We start from the raw sequence: 16,064 nt of genomic DNA on the forward strand, positions 1-16,064 counted from the left end.
CATGGTATTACTGAATATCTTATTCAAAAGCATTCCAAACCATTCCTTTTAAGACAATAAGCAATTTATAGCAAATGAAGTGTGACCATAGCCTACTGTTCCTGGAATTTGTTGGTCTTAGCATATTCCCATTACCCTGAAGCAACCAACCTAACAGGATGGTAGAATGACTTTCTGAATACTTGGTTATGGTATGAGCTGGGAGACAACCTTTTCTGGGGATTGTGTCATGACAGCCAGAATTTAGTAAGTGCTCTAAATCAGTGACAGATATATGGCACTATATAACCATCAGGACTCAAGGATGCAAGAGTCAGAGAGGAAATGGCAGTGGGTCCTTCACTATTATGGCTAACGGCCACAAGAATGTTTTGCTGCCTGTCTATGCCACTGATAACTTTCATTTTGTGTCCAAAGCCTCTACATGTTTATTCCAGTGCTTTCTGTGTGGTTGGAACTTATGTATAACAGGCATGATTGTTTGAAGAGAAGGAGAAGAGGATTGAGGGGCATTATGATTGGCACACATGGTGTGTGGGGGGTCATGGGGAAGACAGTGTAGCTCTGAGAAGACAAGTAGTGAATTTGGGTGTTTTGCTGATGGACAGTGACTGCGATGGGCTGTGGGGCGGCACTAGATAATATGGGTGAATGTTGTAACCACAATGTTTTTCATGTGAAACCTTCATAAGATTGTATATCAATAATACCTTAATAAAAAAGTAATTAATTAATTAACACACACACACACACACACACACAATATAGAGGTTCTTCTTTTATGGATAATCCCGCAATGTCTTGTAACTCACGCCCATGGCACAACACAGTGTCTTATAACCCACCCCATGCCTCCTCCAAGTACATATACACATATGGAGAACCTCAAAGTAGAAATGAATTTAAAAGTGTATTGCTGAGTAGCATATTGGAATTTCTTACTTACTACCTTTCCTAGATTTTTCTAACTAAACTTTAGGTTTTTATTTTTAAATCTTCAAATGAAATCACAACCAGAATAGGTCAATTTTGAAAGGTCAGTTTGGGTTTCAAAGTTTTGATATGGAATTATAAGAAATGCGGATAGATTACAAAACTTGGGAAGCAAGTTAATTTTGATGCTACTCCCACATTACATGTGTGTATTCAAAACAGAACAATCATAACAAAAATGCCTAACCTATTGGTGATGATGGTGGATAACATTTGGGGTGGAGATGTCTGAGCCAAAGACTAAATTCTACAGTGAAGGTGGAGGAGTTGATGATGGCAGATAACAGGAACATGTAAGAGAGAGAGAGCCAGAGGTTGGTATATTAGGAAGGATTGAATATTAGAGGAACAACACTGTAGGAAGCACCTGTTAGCAGCAACTCACATCTGTACCAGAAGGAAAAAAGGTCTTTAGTACAATTCATTTATACTGTAGATTTCAAGAATATGATCTTGCTTAAGTTTAAGAATCATAGCCATAAGGAAATTATACTCTTGGGTCTCTACAATAGATACAAACAAATGAGTCATTTTGGATTTTTTTTACTTTTACTTAGATTATTCACCATTTGAAGCATCCACACTGTCTACAGATTGTGGCGTGGCATAAAAATATCTCTCCTGTAGATAATTACATATATGTAATATGTGCATAATTAAAAATAATGAATGGAGACTAAAAAAAATAACATAATTAGGACATATGCCGAATCACCAGGTATTAGGATTGGGTAGATGTACTGGGTCTCACATCTCTCTGGGAGCATGAAAAGAGTGTCTTCTGTGGAGAACGTGACTTAGATGCTACATAAAACCCAGTGCCATGGACGAGCTTGGTGGGGGCATTTCTTGCATGAAAGAAATACTTGCTCTGGGTGGAGCACTACCCCTACATCTCTGGCAAGTCAATTCACAGAACAATTGACAATTTTCCATGACTCACCAACATTGCCCAAATTTACAGGATAAGAGAGATGCAAGGTTCCTAAACTCTTGAAGTGAAACCTTGACAGTGGCCTCTCTCGTTATGCAACAGTTCGATTCCTTGAAAGTGACAAATTATTTGCAACAAACACTAGATTAAAACAAACTATACCAATGATCTTTTTTATTAAAAAGTAGCCTTTCTCTTTCCTTTAAACATTTGGCTTTGGCTCAGGTCTCCCTGTACACGATTTTCTCCTGGTTTAGGTCAGACATAAAAACTAGTCCACTTCATAATCTGGGTTGTCTGATCAAATTCATGTTGATTAATCAAAGTTATTATCAGGGCCATGAATTTAAACTACTTGTAGGGAAAGTTAGAATCGTCTCACAAATACAAAACAGTTGCCCTAAATTCGTGTCTGTGTATTTTTTATTTTATTTTATTTCATTTTGTTATCTTTAATCTACAGTTACATGAAGAACATTGTTTACTAGGCTCCCCCCTTCACCAAGTCCCCCCCCACAAACACCATTACAGTCACTGTCCATCAACGTAGTAAGATGCTGTAGAATCACTACTTGTTTTCTCTGTGTTGTACAGCCCTACCCATGCTCCCCCCACATTATACATGCCAATCGTAATGCCCCCTTTCTCTTTCCCTGCTCTTATCCCTCCCTTCCACCCATCCTCCCCAGTCCCTTTCCCTTTGGTAATTGTTAGTCCATTCTTGGGTTCTGTGATTCTGTTGCTGTTTTGTTCCTTCAGTTTTTCTTTGTTCTTATACTCCACATATGAGTGAAATCATTTGGTATTTGTCTTTCTCCGCCTGGCTTATTTCACTGAGCATAATACCCTCTAGCTCCATCCATGTAGTTGCAAATGGTAGGATATGTTATCTTCCTATGGCTGAATAATATTCCATTGTGTATATGTACAACATCTTCTTTATCCATTCATCTACTGATGGACACTTAGGTTGCTTCTATTTCTTGGCTATTGTAAACAGTGCTGTGATAAACATAGGGGTGCATCTGTTTTTTTCAAATTGGGCTGCTGCATTCTTAGGGTAAATTCCTAGAAGTGGAATTCCTGGATCAAATGGTATTTCTATTTTGAGCCTTTTGAGGAACCTCCATACTGCTTTCCACAATGGTTGAACTAATTTGCATTCCCACCAGCAGTGAAGGAGGGTTCCCCTTTCTCTGCAACCTCGCCAACATTTGTTGTTGTTTGTCTTTTGGATGGTGGCAATCCTTACTGTTGTGAGGTGATATCTCATTGTGGTTTTAATTTGCATTTCTCTGATGACTAGCGATGTGGAGCATCTTTTCATGTGCCTGTTGGCCATCTGAATTTCTTCTTTGGAGAAGTATCTGTTCAGCTCTTCTGCCCATTTTTTAACTGGCTTATTTGCTTTTTGTTTGTTGAGGTGCGTGAGGCCTTTTTATATTTTGGATGTCAACCCTTTATCGGATCTGTCATTTATGAATATATTCTCCCATACTGTAGGGTACCTTTTTGTACTATTCATGGTGTCCTTTGCTGTACAGAAGCTTTTCAGCTTGATATAGTCCCACTTGTTCATTTTTGCTTTTGTTTCCCTTGCCTGGGAAGATATGTTCATGAAGAAGTCGCTCATGTTTATGTCCAAGAGATTTTTGCCTATGTTTTTTTCTAAGAGTTTTATGGTTTCATGACTTACATTCAGGTCTTTGTCCATTTTGAGTTTACTTTTGTGTATGGGGTTAGACAATGATCTAGTTTCATTCTCTTACATGTAGCTGTCCAGTTTTTCCAGCACCATCTGTTGAAAAGACTGTCATTTCCTCACTGTATGTCCATGGCTCCTTTATTGTATATTGATTGACCATAATGTTTGGGTTAATGTCTGGAAACTCTATTCTGTTCCTCTGGTCTGTGGCTCTGTTCTTGTGCCAGTACCAAATTGTCTTGATTACCGTGGGTTTGTAGTAGAGCTTGAAGTTGGGGAGTGAAATCCCCCCCCAACTTTATTCTTCCTTCTCAGGATTGCTTTGGCTATTCAAGGTCTTTGGTGGTTCCATATGAATTTTTGAACTATTTGTTCCAGGTCATTGAAGAATGCTGTTAGTAATTTGATAGGGATTGCATCAAATCTGTATATTGCTCTGGGCAGGATGGCCATTTTAACGATATTATTTCTTCCTAGCCAAGAGCATGGGATGAGTTTCCATTTGTTAGTGTCCTCTTTAATTTCTTTTAAGAGTGTCTTACAGTTTTCAGAGTATAAGTCTTTCACTTCCTTGGTTAGGGTTATTCCTAAGTATTTTATTCTTTTTGATGCAATTGTGAATGGAATTGTTTGCCTGATTTCTCTTTCTATTAGTTCATTGTTTGTGTATAGGAAAGCCACAGATTCCTGTGTGTTAATTTTGTATCCTGCAACTTTGCTGAATTCCTGATATTAGTTCTAGTAGTTTTGGAGTGGAGTCTTTAGGGTTTATATGTACAATATCATGTCATGTGCAAATAGTGACAGTTTAACTTCTTCTTTACCAATCTGGATTCCTTGTATTTCTTTGTTTTGTCTAATTGCCGTGGCTATGACCTCCAGTACTATGTTGAATAACAGTGGGGAGAGTGGGCATCCCTGTCTTCTTCCCGATCTCAGAGGCAAAGATTTCAGCTTCTTGCTGTTCAATATGATGTTGGCTGTGGGTTCATCATATATGGCCTTTATTATGTTGAGGTACTGGCCCTCTTTGCCCGTTTTGTTGAGGGTTTTTATCATGAATGGATGTTGAATTTTGTCGAATGGTTTTTCAGCATCTATGGAGGTGATCATGTGGTTTTTGTTCTTCTTTTTGTTGATGTGGTGGATGATGTTGATGGATTTTCAAAAATGTGTACCATCCTTGCATCCCTGGGATGAATCCCACTTGGTCATGGTGTATGATCCTTTTGATGTATTTTTGAATTCGGTTTGCTAATATTTTGTTGAGTATTATTGCATCTATGTTCATCAGGATATTGGTCTGTAATTTTCTTTTTTGTTGGGGTCTTTGCCTGATTTTGATATTACGGTGATGTTGGCTTCATAGAATGAGTTTGGGAGTATTCCCTCCTCTTCTATTTTTTGGAAAACTTTAAGGAGAATGGGTATTATATCGTCTCTGTATGTCTGATAAAATTCCAAGGTAAATCCATCTGGCCCGGAGGTTTTGTTCTTGGGTAGTTTTTTTATTACCAAGTCAATTTTTTTTCTGGTAATTGGTTTGTGTAGATTTTCTGTTTCTTCCTCGGTTAGTCTTGGAAGGTTGTATTTTTCTAGGAAGTTGTCCATTTCTTTGAGGTTTTCCAGCTTGTTAGCATATAGGTTTTCAGGTGTCTGTGTTTTCTGATGCTTCCATAAATGATAGGATTCCTGCTCCATATCTACTTTTGCAGCTTTTTCAGGAGTTAGTACTCTCCCCAAACCACACCCAGAGCCTTAGTCCAGGGCAAGTAGAAGAACGAAAACTTTTCTCTGCATTCGTTACTTCTTTCATTTTGTAATCCATACAGGACAGGACAGCATAGCAAGTCTTTGTACTGAAGGAGCTTGTTGCCTCCTCAGCTCAAACTTGGCACTCTTGAATTCCCTACCTCTTACTCTTTTAGCAAGATTAATTTTGGCAAGGAAACAAGAGCAGCTAGCTTCTTTGCTGGGATGATCTGTCCTCTACCTAACATTCTCTACCTGAAGAGCCAGCTTCATGGGTCTGTGACTCTGTGCAGTTCACAGGGCCTTGTGCTCAACAAATTATGTAATTATTCCATCCTGCCTCTCATTACTGGAGAATTCTGTACTCTTCATCCCAAAGGAAGAACATTTTTATTTGAAAATTTTCTTTGAAATTTGAAGTCAGGTAAACTTTTTCAAATTTCTAGCCTCTTAATTTTAAACTTTCTTCCCAAATCCAGGAAAAGCCCTTCCTTTTGAACTAATTTGAGGCTCATGAAAAATGAGTTGGGGTATGGTTAAGTCTCTTTCAAGTCAAAGTGATTTTCCTGCTCTCAGAACTCTAATTTTCCCCACTGCTTAGTTTATGTGCTGTGTAAGACTTTAGCTAACACAACACTGATTGCTCAGAGTGGCTAGATAATAAAAATGTTGGCAAATAACTTTCAGTTAAATAAGCACGAATTATCTCCTTGTGTTCCAGAAAAGATTAAAAAGCTTGCTGAAAAATCAAAGTTAGTGTTTTAAGAGAACTGCAGAAAGAAAACCTCCACTTCCTGGTGAAAAATCAAAAAGCTAAGATCCAGTGAAGTGGAAGGCCCCACAAGTGGGTGTGCTGGGACTGAACCCAGGGCCTCATGTATGCTAAGAACCCACTCTACCACTGAGCTACACCCCATCCCTCTAAAAATTAGGGAAAAATAATTTTGGTGGAAGCTATCTGTCTTTGAGTTTTGAAGACCTGAAAACTGCTAGCGCAAGATCCTTTATATACATTGTTATTTCTGAACCCTGTAGATTATAGTCCCTTTCAAGCTAAGTAAGATAATGGCAACTTAATGCTAGACAGAAAGGCACCATTCTTAGGATCTATTAGTGCTTGTCAGCCCATAGTAAAGTTGGGGTTACACAAAACGTTAATAAAGTAAGACAAAGTAGAGCTCTGTCCTAGCTCTGTCTGTTGAAAGAGCTCAGAAACAATGACACCCTAGTAACAATGAGGAGAGTCATTCTTTCTTAATTTCTTAATACAGATCCCTACTAGAAGAAACGAAGATGGCTGGAAGAATTTGCTGTCACTGAAAGGGCTGGGGCAGAGAAAGCACAAGAGGAACTTAGAACATCTTTCTGTGCTAGAATTTAAGAAAGTGCTCAAAAGATGATAGTATGCCCAGAAGGACACAGGATCTACTAGACAAATCTTGAGAACACTGAGCATTATAATGAGTAATGGACAATAAAGGAATATAACTTAATGGATAAAATAAGAATGCACGAGTCCATACGATAAGAAAGGAAGAAAAAGAGAAAGAAAATTTCTTTACAATACTGTGCTAATTAACAAATGCAGAAGGAATTATAGAGTCATCATTTTCCACCATCCTGAATTTAGGTAAAATTAATCAGTGCCAAAACTATGGGTGAAATTTTGATGAAGAACAAGAAATTTACATAATCTCAAAGTGTATCCTCATAGATTCATTATGAAAATGGAACATTGACCATGAAGAAACTCAATAGACAAAATCTTATGCCAAATGATCAAACTGACATCACCACAATGGGGACACTGTCATCATGCACCTCTTAGTGAAATGAACTGAGGACACAGCAACACTCCTGGGGCATTCTGGCCAAAAATCATCATCATCTGAACCTGATCAGGAGGAAGCATCAGTCAAACCAAAATTGAAATACATTTTGTACAAAACAACTGTCATATATTCTTCAAAAAATGTCAAGATCATGAAAGACAAAGAAAGGTTGAGAAACTCTTCCAAATTAGAGAAGACTAGAGGAACAAAAAAAATTAAATAAAATGTGTCACCCTGGAGTGGTGTTGGATTTGAAAAAAAATTAAATAAAGGATGTGTTACTGGGACAATTAGCAAAATTTGAGTATGAATAGTTTATTAGATAATAGTTTTGTATAAATAAAAAGTTCTTTAAATTCGACAATTTTACTGTACTTATGTAAGGGAGAACCTTTAAAAATATGCTGCGTATGCTGGGGTAAAGTGATGTACCTGCCAACTACTCTCAGATGTTTCAGGAAAAGAAATCTGTGTCTATACAGAAAAAGAAAGAGAGAGTCAAAGGGAGAGAGAGAGAAGGAGAGGAACATGATGGTTGCTGAATCTCTTCGTATAGTAATTGAGAATTAATACCCAATAACTATGATACGTACACCAAAAAAAAAAAAAAGAAAGAAAGAAAAAAATAGATGAAGCTAGATGGGAATATGTGGGAACTTTCTGTACTACTAGTTTTGTAAATTTCCTATAAATCTGAAGTTAGTTATAAATTAGGAAGTCTAAAAATTGTAGTGGAAATAATAACTAAAGGAAAAATTTCATGAGCTTCTTTTTTCCTTTTCTAAAAATAATAGTGAAAAATAGAGGACAATGTAAATAGCCTGGTTAATGTACGCACTTGTTCTCTCAATTTCTGTTGATGCCATACTCAAATTTTGCATTGGCTGGTTCTCTTTACCTTGTAAAACAATTATTTTGTTACTCCTTGTTTTCCTTCTTTTCTGTTTCCCTTCTTACATGGTGCTAAGACTCAAAGGATAAAAATGGGGCAGTATTAAAGGCAATTCATTGAGTCATGTGTTACCTTTCATGTGACCAGGAAATGAGTGGGTAAAGGAGTTTTAAAAAAATTGAAGTAGGACACCCAAGTGTCATTGGTGGTTTGGGAAGGGCTGAGAAAAGTAAACCCCGAGGCTCCAGGCAGAGCTACCCCTAAGATGCTGAGTAAACCAAATGAACCCATTTGTGCACACATGAAGCCCTTGTCCATTTGAACAATTCAATTTTAAAATGCTTTACAAAATGTATGGGATGCAGCCAACATCCAAAAGACAAACAACAACAAATGTTGGTGAGGATATGGAGAAAGGGGAACCCTCCTACACTGCTGGTGGGAATGTAAACTAGTTCAACCATTGTGGAAAGCAGTATGGATGTTCCTCAAAAAACTCAAAATAGAAATACCATTTGACCCAGGAATTCCACTCTTAGGAATTTACCCTAAGAATGCACGGGCCTAATTTGAAAAAAAACATATGCACCCCTATGTTTATTGCAGCACTATATACAATAGCCAATAAATGGAAGCAACCTAAGTGTCCATCAGTGGATGAATGGAGAAAGAAGATGTGGTACATATACACAATGGAATATTATTCAGCCATAAGAAGAAAACAAATCCTACCATTTTCAACAACTTGGATGGAGCTAGAGGGTATTATGCTCAGTGAAATAAGCCAGGCAGAGAAACACAAGTATCAAATGATTTCACTCATATGTGGAGTATAAGAACAAAGCAAAAATTGAAGGAATAAAGCAGCAGCGGAATCACAGAACCCAAGAATGGACTAACAGATACCAAAAGGCAAGGGACTGGGGAAAGGGAGGAATAAGGGGGAAAAAGGGGCATTACGATTAGCACACATAATGTAGCGGGGGGGAAAGGGGGACATGGGAAGGGCGATATATACAGAGAGGACAAGTAATGATTCTATAGCATCTTACTACACTGATGGACAGTGACTGTAATGGGGTATGTGGGGTGAACTTGATAGCAGGGGGAGTCTAGTAACCATAATGTTGTTTAAGTAATTGTACATTAATGATACAAAAAAAATTGTATGGGATGCTATAAAGTATAATGATTTTTTGATAAATTAAACTGACGGGTAGAGAAGAGATACTTATATATTTGTTAATTGCCCAATCAGTACCCAAGAAGAGTTTTCATAGTGTCTGGGCACCATCTCATCTTGTTCAGTCCAGAAACCATCTCTTTATGTTATTTGTTGTCAAGTATGTTATTTATTTATTTACCTGGCTAATTATGTATCTCCTAAATTCTATATCTCCTGAGTAAAAAGTAATAGCGCTGTTATTGTGTAAAATGCCATGACTCTTTGGATCCTGTTTATACTGAAACCATATAGATTGTCTTGCCTCTACATTTCCCTAATGGCATTTATTTAATGATGTCTGCATCCTTACTCATGAAGATGCATCAACTATCTTGCCACCTGTGGATTCTGGCTTCTAATTATACTTTCAAAGGTTGTGAAATTAAAACAACTCATAGAAACATTTAAACCAAATTTAGAGAGTTTAAATTAGGAGTTAATGAGTAAATAAATTCCAAATCTTATGTAAATAAAAATATGTCTTTTATCACACTTCATACACTGTGATAGGGTAAAAAGCAAATTGTCATTTTTAACCCCAAATTACCAAAGCAGTCCAATTTCTCTAGAGATTAATATGAATGATAACAACATCTGATATTTCTTATATAATTTATAAGTCTCTATACTTTAAAGTCATATTTTTGAAGATTTCTAGAAGCAGGGGTCAGCAAACCATGGGCACCAGTGCCTGATTTTGTACAGATCTATTGCTATGGTCTGAATGTAAGTGTCCCTCCAAAATTCATGTGCTGAAATCCTAATGCCCACAGTGAGGTTATCGGTAGGTGGGGCTTTGGGAGGTGATTAGATCATGAGAGCTCTGCCCTCGTGAAAGATTAATGTCATTGAAAAAGAGGCCCTGAGAGAGAGTCCTTGCCTCTTCTGCCCTGTGAGGAAGCAATGAGAAGTCTTTGACCTGGAAGATGGCCCTAGATCTACCATACTGGCACCCTATTCTCAGACTCTCAGCATTCAGAACCGTGAGAAATAAATATCTGTTATTTATAAGCTACACAGTCTGTGGTATTTTGTCATGGTGGCTGAACTAACTAAAATATCTACCTACTAAAAATGGTTTCTACATGTTTGAATGGTTAACAAAAAAAATGAAAGAATAATAATATCTCATGACATGTGAAAATTATATGGTATTCAAGTTTCAGTGTCTGTAACCACAGCCACCCTTCTTTTTCTCATTGTCTGTGACAACTTTCTTGCTGTAACTTCATAATTAAATAGTTTCAACAGAGACCTATGACTCTCAAAGCCTAAAATATTTACTCTCTGGGTCTCAGATGAAGTTTGTTGATCCTTGCCATACACCTTTGGCTGTGACATTTGTCTAATGTATTCCTCATTGAGCTCTATTGCTTCTCTTTTTCTTATTCCACTTAGTTGATGAAAGATTTTCTGGGCCAGGTGTAGAGAAATTTCTGCTAGAAAGTGGAAAAACACATTTCTAGTTCAAAGAGGACTTCTTGGGATTCCTGTGAATGAGGGAATGATTCTATAAGGGCAGAGAGGAGAAAAAAGAGATGAAAATCTCTTCTGGAAGCTGGTAGCTCAATTATTTTTTCTTGGGTGGTCTAAGAAAGTTTTTGGAACTTAGTGTTAACCACTACAAATCTCAAAGCTTATCTGATTGTTGCCAATGAATACCATTGGTGAGCTCATAATCTTTAAGTCACAATAGACCCTTTTCAGTTCTTCCTCTACCCACTGTCCAGAGACTTTCTCTTCCATAACCACATAATTGGTAGTTTATTACCAGATCAGTCTTCTCTGCAGTGTTTTTCCTAGTGGTCACCACGAGTACCTGACATCATCCCAAAGTTGCACATTAAATTTGCAGGCTTCATAAACTCATCAAGTTCAAAGCCAAATGCATCCCCTTCCTTATGCTGCCACCCAACACTCTCAAAGCAAAAATGTAACAGCCTACAAACCATAAGCAGTCTGGTCCTCCTGTATTTTGGTGAAAGACGTCTCATCTACACAACACAGAATACCTGTAAATCTTCCAAAAATCAGCCTTTTTCCTTTCTTCCCAAACCTTCAAATCTAAATTACATGCCACATTACTCTTCATATGCTGAGATCATCTTCATCTCATTAATTAATCCATAGGAGAGGACAGACTATAATGTGGTTCTGCAATGTATTGTAAACCATACTTTCAATGTTCAAACTATTGCTTCTCAGACTCCTGCTGAGACAAGGGTAGGATATCAGCAGTAAAGCAGAATATTAAAAATGTCCCCCCAAAATAACAAGTGCTGGCAAGGATGTGGAGAAAAGGGGATCCTCCTACCCTGTTGGTGGAAATGTAAATTGCAGCAGCCACTATGGAAAACACTGTGGAGGTTCCTCAAAAAACAAAAAATAGAAACACCATTCAACCCAGTAGTTTCACTTCTAAGAATTTACCTGAATAAAACAAGATCCCAGATTTAAAAAGACATATGTACCATTATGTTTATTGCAGCACTATTTACAATAGCCAAGATATGGAAGCAACCAAGTGTCCATCAATAGAAGAAAGGATAAAGAAGATGTGATACATATATATAGTGGAATATTATTCAGCCATAAAAAAGAAAGAAATCCTCCCAGTTGTGACAGTATGGATGAACTTAGAGGGTATTATGCTAAGTGAAATAAGCCAGGCAGAGAAAGACAAATACCATATGATTTCACTTATTTGTGGAATCTAAAAAAACAAAATGGAATGAAGAAGAAAACAACAGTAGACTCAGACACTGAGAAGTGACTGGTGGTTACTATGGGTGAGAAGGGTGAGGGGAATAAAGGTGCACAAAAATTCTCAATCATAATATAACTTGGTCATAGGGATGGAAGTACAGTGTGGAGAATATAGCCAGTGATTTTGTAACATCTTCCTATGTTGAAAGATTGTTGGGAGCCAGTCCAAACCACCAGCCTGATGACACAGTCCAGGCAGTCAGATGGAAGGAACTGCACAGCGGCCTTCCCAGAGGAGCAACCCCACTATCCCTCCTGCTCAGAATGCCCCTCCTAATAAATGTGCTTATTTCGGTTTCAATTCAAGCTGCCCCTTCAGGGAAGAGGCCATATCCAGTTCTCCCTGAAAATTATGGGTACTGACCCTAAAGGAAATTGGAAAAAACCACTACTGTCCTTGTGACTACCCCCGATGATGGGAAAGTGAGACCCCATGAGTATTGGACCCAAGTTTATGGGAAAAAAGATATGGAAAATTTACCTGGGTTGAGGTTCCTTCCCCCGCCCCTATGTGGCTTCCAAATGACATATTCAATTATTAATGGCAACAGGTGGGTACAGAGAACAAATTATATTCTTTGGCTAGCCCGCCAAAGAACAAATTGGCAAACTATAAAGCAAATGAGAACAGGGCATTACCCAACTCCAGATCAGAAAAATCTCCATTTGTAAATCTTACTAAAAATGGGTCTGAGGCACAGTCCATAAAATTTGTCCCTGCCTGCCAAAAGGTCATCATGTTCTTTTAGAGAGAGCCTCTTTCTTTCCTACCGGAGATGAAGAATGGGAGTGTAGCTATGAAAGAATGAGGGCCCTACATAAAAATAATAGAATAGTGAACTTTAGATAGTCATCTGTAAAGAAACCAAGAGTCTGGCACCTACCTAACCTATGTGAGATTTTCTAGCCCCAGTAACTAAAAACAAAACCTGCTTAGAAACAATTGAACTGCTAAGACCTTCCAAATGATGTAATCTCATTCTTCAAAGTCATGTAACTGTGCTATGTGTCAATTATATGATTAATATCTGTACTTAATATGTAATCAAAGAGTATATAATCAAGCTGCTACTTTTCATCAAAGGCCAGGCTCAGCTTTTGCTAGTGTCTGTGTCCTCATTCATTTCGGTTACTCACCAACGACGCCCATCCATCAGGGACTCCTGGACTCGCTAGAGCCGACTCCGGCAAAAGATAGTAACTGCCCTAGTGGGGATGAGGATTTAATAATACGGGTAACTGTTAAACCACTGTGTTGTATATTTGAAACCAATGTAAGATTGTGTGTCAACGATATTTCAATATTTTTAAAAGGACCAAAAAGCTCTCTAGAAGAAAACTGGGTTTCAAATTATTTCTGCGTGTAAAAAACAAGAATGGAAGAACTAAAGAATCGGTGCTCAAATTGAACGCTCCACCCTTGGATTAAAATTTTGATGCGCTATCCGAGGTGCTGACAAAAGTATTTTTGAAAGTTTATGCAAGTCGTGTATTTATTAATTATCCATCTTACCTTTATTTCTAATTTATCCCTCATATTCTAAACCCAGTGCACTATCAATCAGTTGCTGCCTGAGATACGTAAACCCTATGCAGCCGGCGGACCCTGCCTCCAGCCCACCACTGCTCCTGCTACGGTCACACGACATGGCTTTCCCCGCTGCTATTATAAAGCTGTCGATCCCAGGACCACTCCATCTCAAACAAAAATTTAACTATACGTGCGCCCTGCAAAGTGCTCCAATTGTTTATCCAATGAGAAGAAGAGCAAATAGTAGCGTTCAAACTACAATAATTTGGAAGAAAACAAACTGGATTCTTGTGGACATGCGTTGTCATCTACTTCGCATGGAATAAGTAGATGTAGTCTTTTCTTGCGGTAGACCTGGTGAAGATGCAGGAGAGGTAAGAACCTGGGATACATCCAACATCTTCCCTTACCCAAATATCAGTGTTTAAAGTCTCATTCCTGAACCTTCTTCTTGTCTCCTTGTTCTCCTGCTCCTCCCTGGCTGTTTCTTTCCCTCTACCTGTCTTCCTCTTCCCATTCTCCTGCCATGATAATCCCCGCTCTCTGTTCCCTATCTCCTCCTCACTCTTTCTCAGCTGCCTCTCGTTCTTCAGCCTTAACCCAAATTTGTTGAATTTCAGGGTCATCTGGGGGCGTTTAATACTACATATATCCCTGCCTTCCCCCTTCTCCACTCATGACAGGATTTCCTCCAAAATGCCTGTGTGGGTTGACTATGCCACATTTTGAATAAAGACAGGAAACGTCTCGTTTTTGTGGCCGATGTACAGACAGGTTTGAGGACCTGTCCAGGCGTAGGGATCTTATTAATGACTAATTCTTTTGCTACCTTCAAGTGTTCGCTTCATTATGGAGAACATTTTGTCTGAAAGAGGCGCTATATCAACAGGAACGTCTTTCCTAGCCTTATGTCCTGTATTTGTCCTCAGATCTAGAGATGCAGCCTCCTGGACAGAATGCCCCTTCCACGTTTCCAGACAAAGATGTTGGGAGCAGCGGTTTAGGAAACTAATGGCTGACACACTCTTTGTTCTTCATTTCACGACAATATTGTGAATTAATTACACTTCAGTCTTATCTCCTCTTGTGGATCTAAATTTCCCGAGCAGTTCTCGTGGTACTGGTGTTTGTACTCCCCCGCACTACCTTTTACATATTTCTGGGAGCGCTGTAGACGGAAAGGAAGTTGAAGACTCAAGAGAACATTCCTTCCTTCCATCCTGAGACTCTCCATGGTGGTGACCTGCAACTGCCACTCAGGAAGTCTGTTAGGAGCAGTCCTTGGAGGTTCCGACAGTTACGAAAGACCACAGCTGTGGACCTTTCAGTTCAGAACGCAACTTCTCTTTTCTTGAGGGTTTCAGAGACGGCAGAGGTGAAGAGAGTATACCCGACGTTTTAACCTAAATCTTGGGAACACCTGCAGACGACAGTGGCTCAGTCCGTCTCACAGAATATTTTGAGGCTACACGCAAGGGGGATGGTGTAGCTCAGCGGTAGAGCGCGCATGCACGAGGCCCCGGGTTCGATCCCCAGCACCTCCACTGATTCCTCAACGAACTCACCTTTACCCTGCTAGGGCTGACTCATTACCAACCTTACCGCTTCCGCGCGGCCAACTCACGATAAAAGTTGAGTTGGGATAAGCTAACTTGAGGGCAAAGAGCATCTGGCCAAACCGCTGGTAGCCCCCATTTTCAGTGATACGGAATATTTACTGCGCTGTTAAAACTGGGAGTCAAGGCCCTAAGCGGAGAGAAAGGAAAGGGTAAGAAACCCCTGGGCAATTTCTCTCTTTTCAGCTATTCCCTTTTCAGTAAGTAGATTGAGAACTGCAAACTGTCACAATTTTTCCTTTTTGCATTTCCTTCCACACTCATTGTTTTGTTTACCAATGATAATATGTCAGAGAGAGCCACCTTGAAGAAAACGGAATACTCGCCGTTGGTAAGATGCTCAATTTTTCAGCAGTCCGCTTCAACTCAAGCTACACCCAATAAGCGGCCGAGTTGGTAAGACTCAGCCATTAACAAGACAGCGGTGAGTTCGTTGAAGAATCCGTGGAGGTGTTGGGGATCTAACCCGTGGTCTCATGCATGCTAAGCACGCGCTCTACCGCTGAGCTCCAGCCCCGTGACGAAAACCCTCAAAATATTCTGTGGAATGGGCTGAGCCACTGTCGTCTGCAGGTGTTCCCAAGATTTAGGTTAAAACGTCGGGTATACTCTCTTCACCTCTGCCGTCTCTGAAACCCTCAAGAAAAGAGAAGTTGCGTTCTGAACTGAAAGGTCCACAGCTGTGGTCTTTCGTAACTGTCGGAACCTCCAAGGACTGCTCCTAACAGACTTCCTGAGTGGCAGTTCCAGGTCACCACATGGAGACTAGGACGGAAAGAAGGAATGTTCTCTTAAAGTCTTCAACTTCTTCCATCTGT

Source organism: Manis pentadactyla, chromosome 16 (genome assembly GCF_030020395.1).
Source record: "Manis pentadactyla isolate mManPen7 chromosome 16, mManPen7.hap1, whole genome shotgun sequence".
Lineage (NCBI taxonomy): Eukaryota > Metazoa > Chordata > Mammalia > Pholidota > Manidae > Manis > Manis pentadactyla.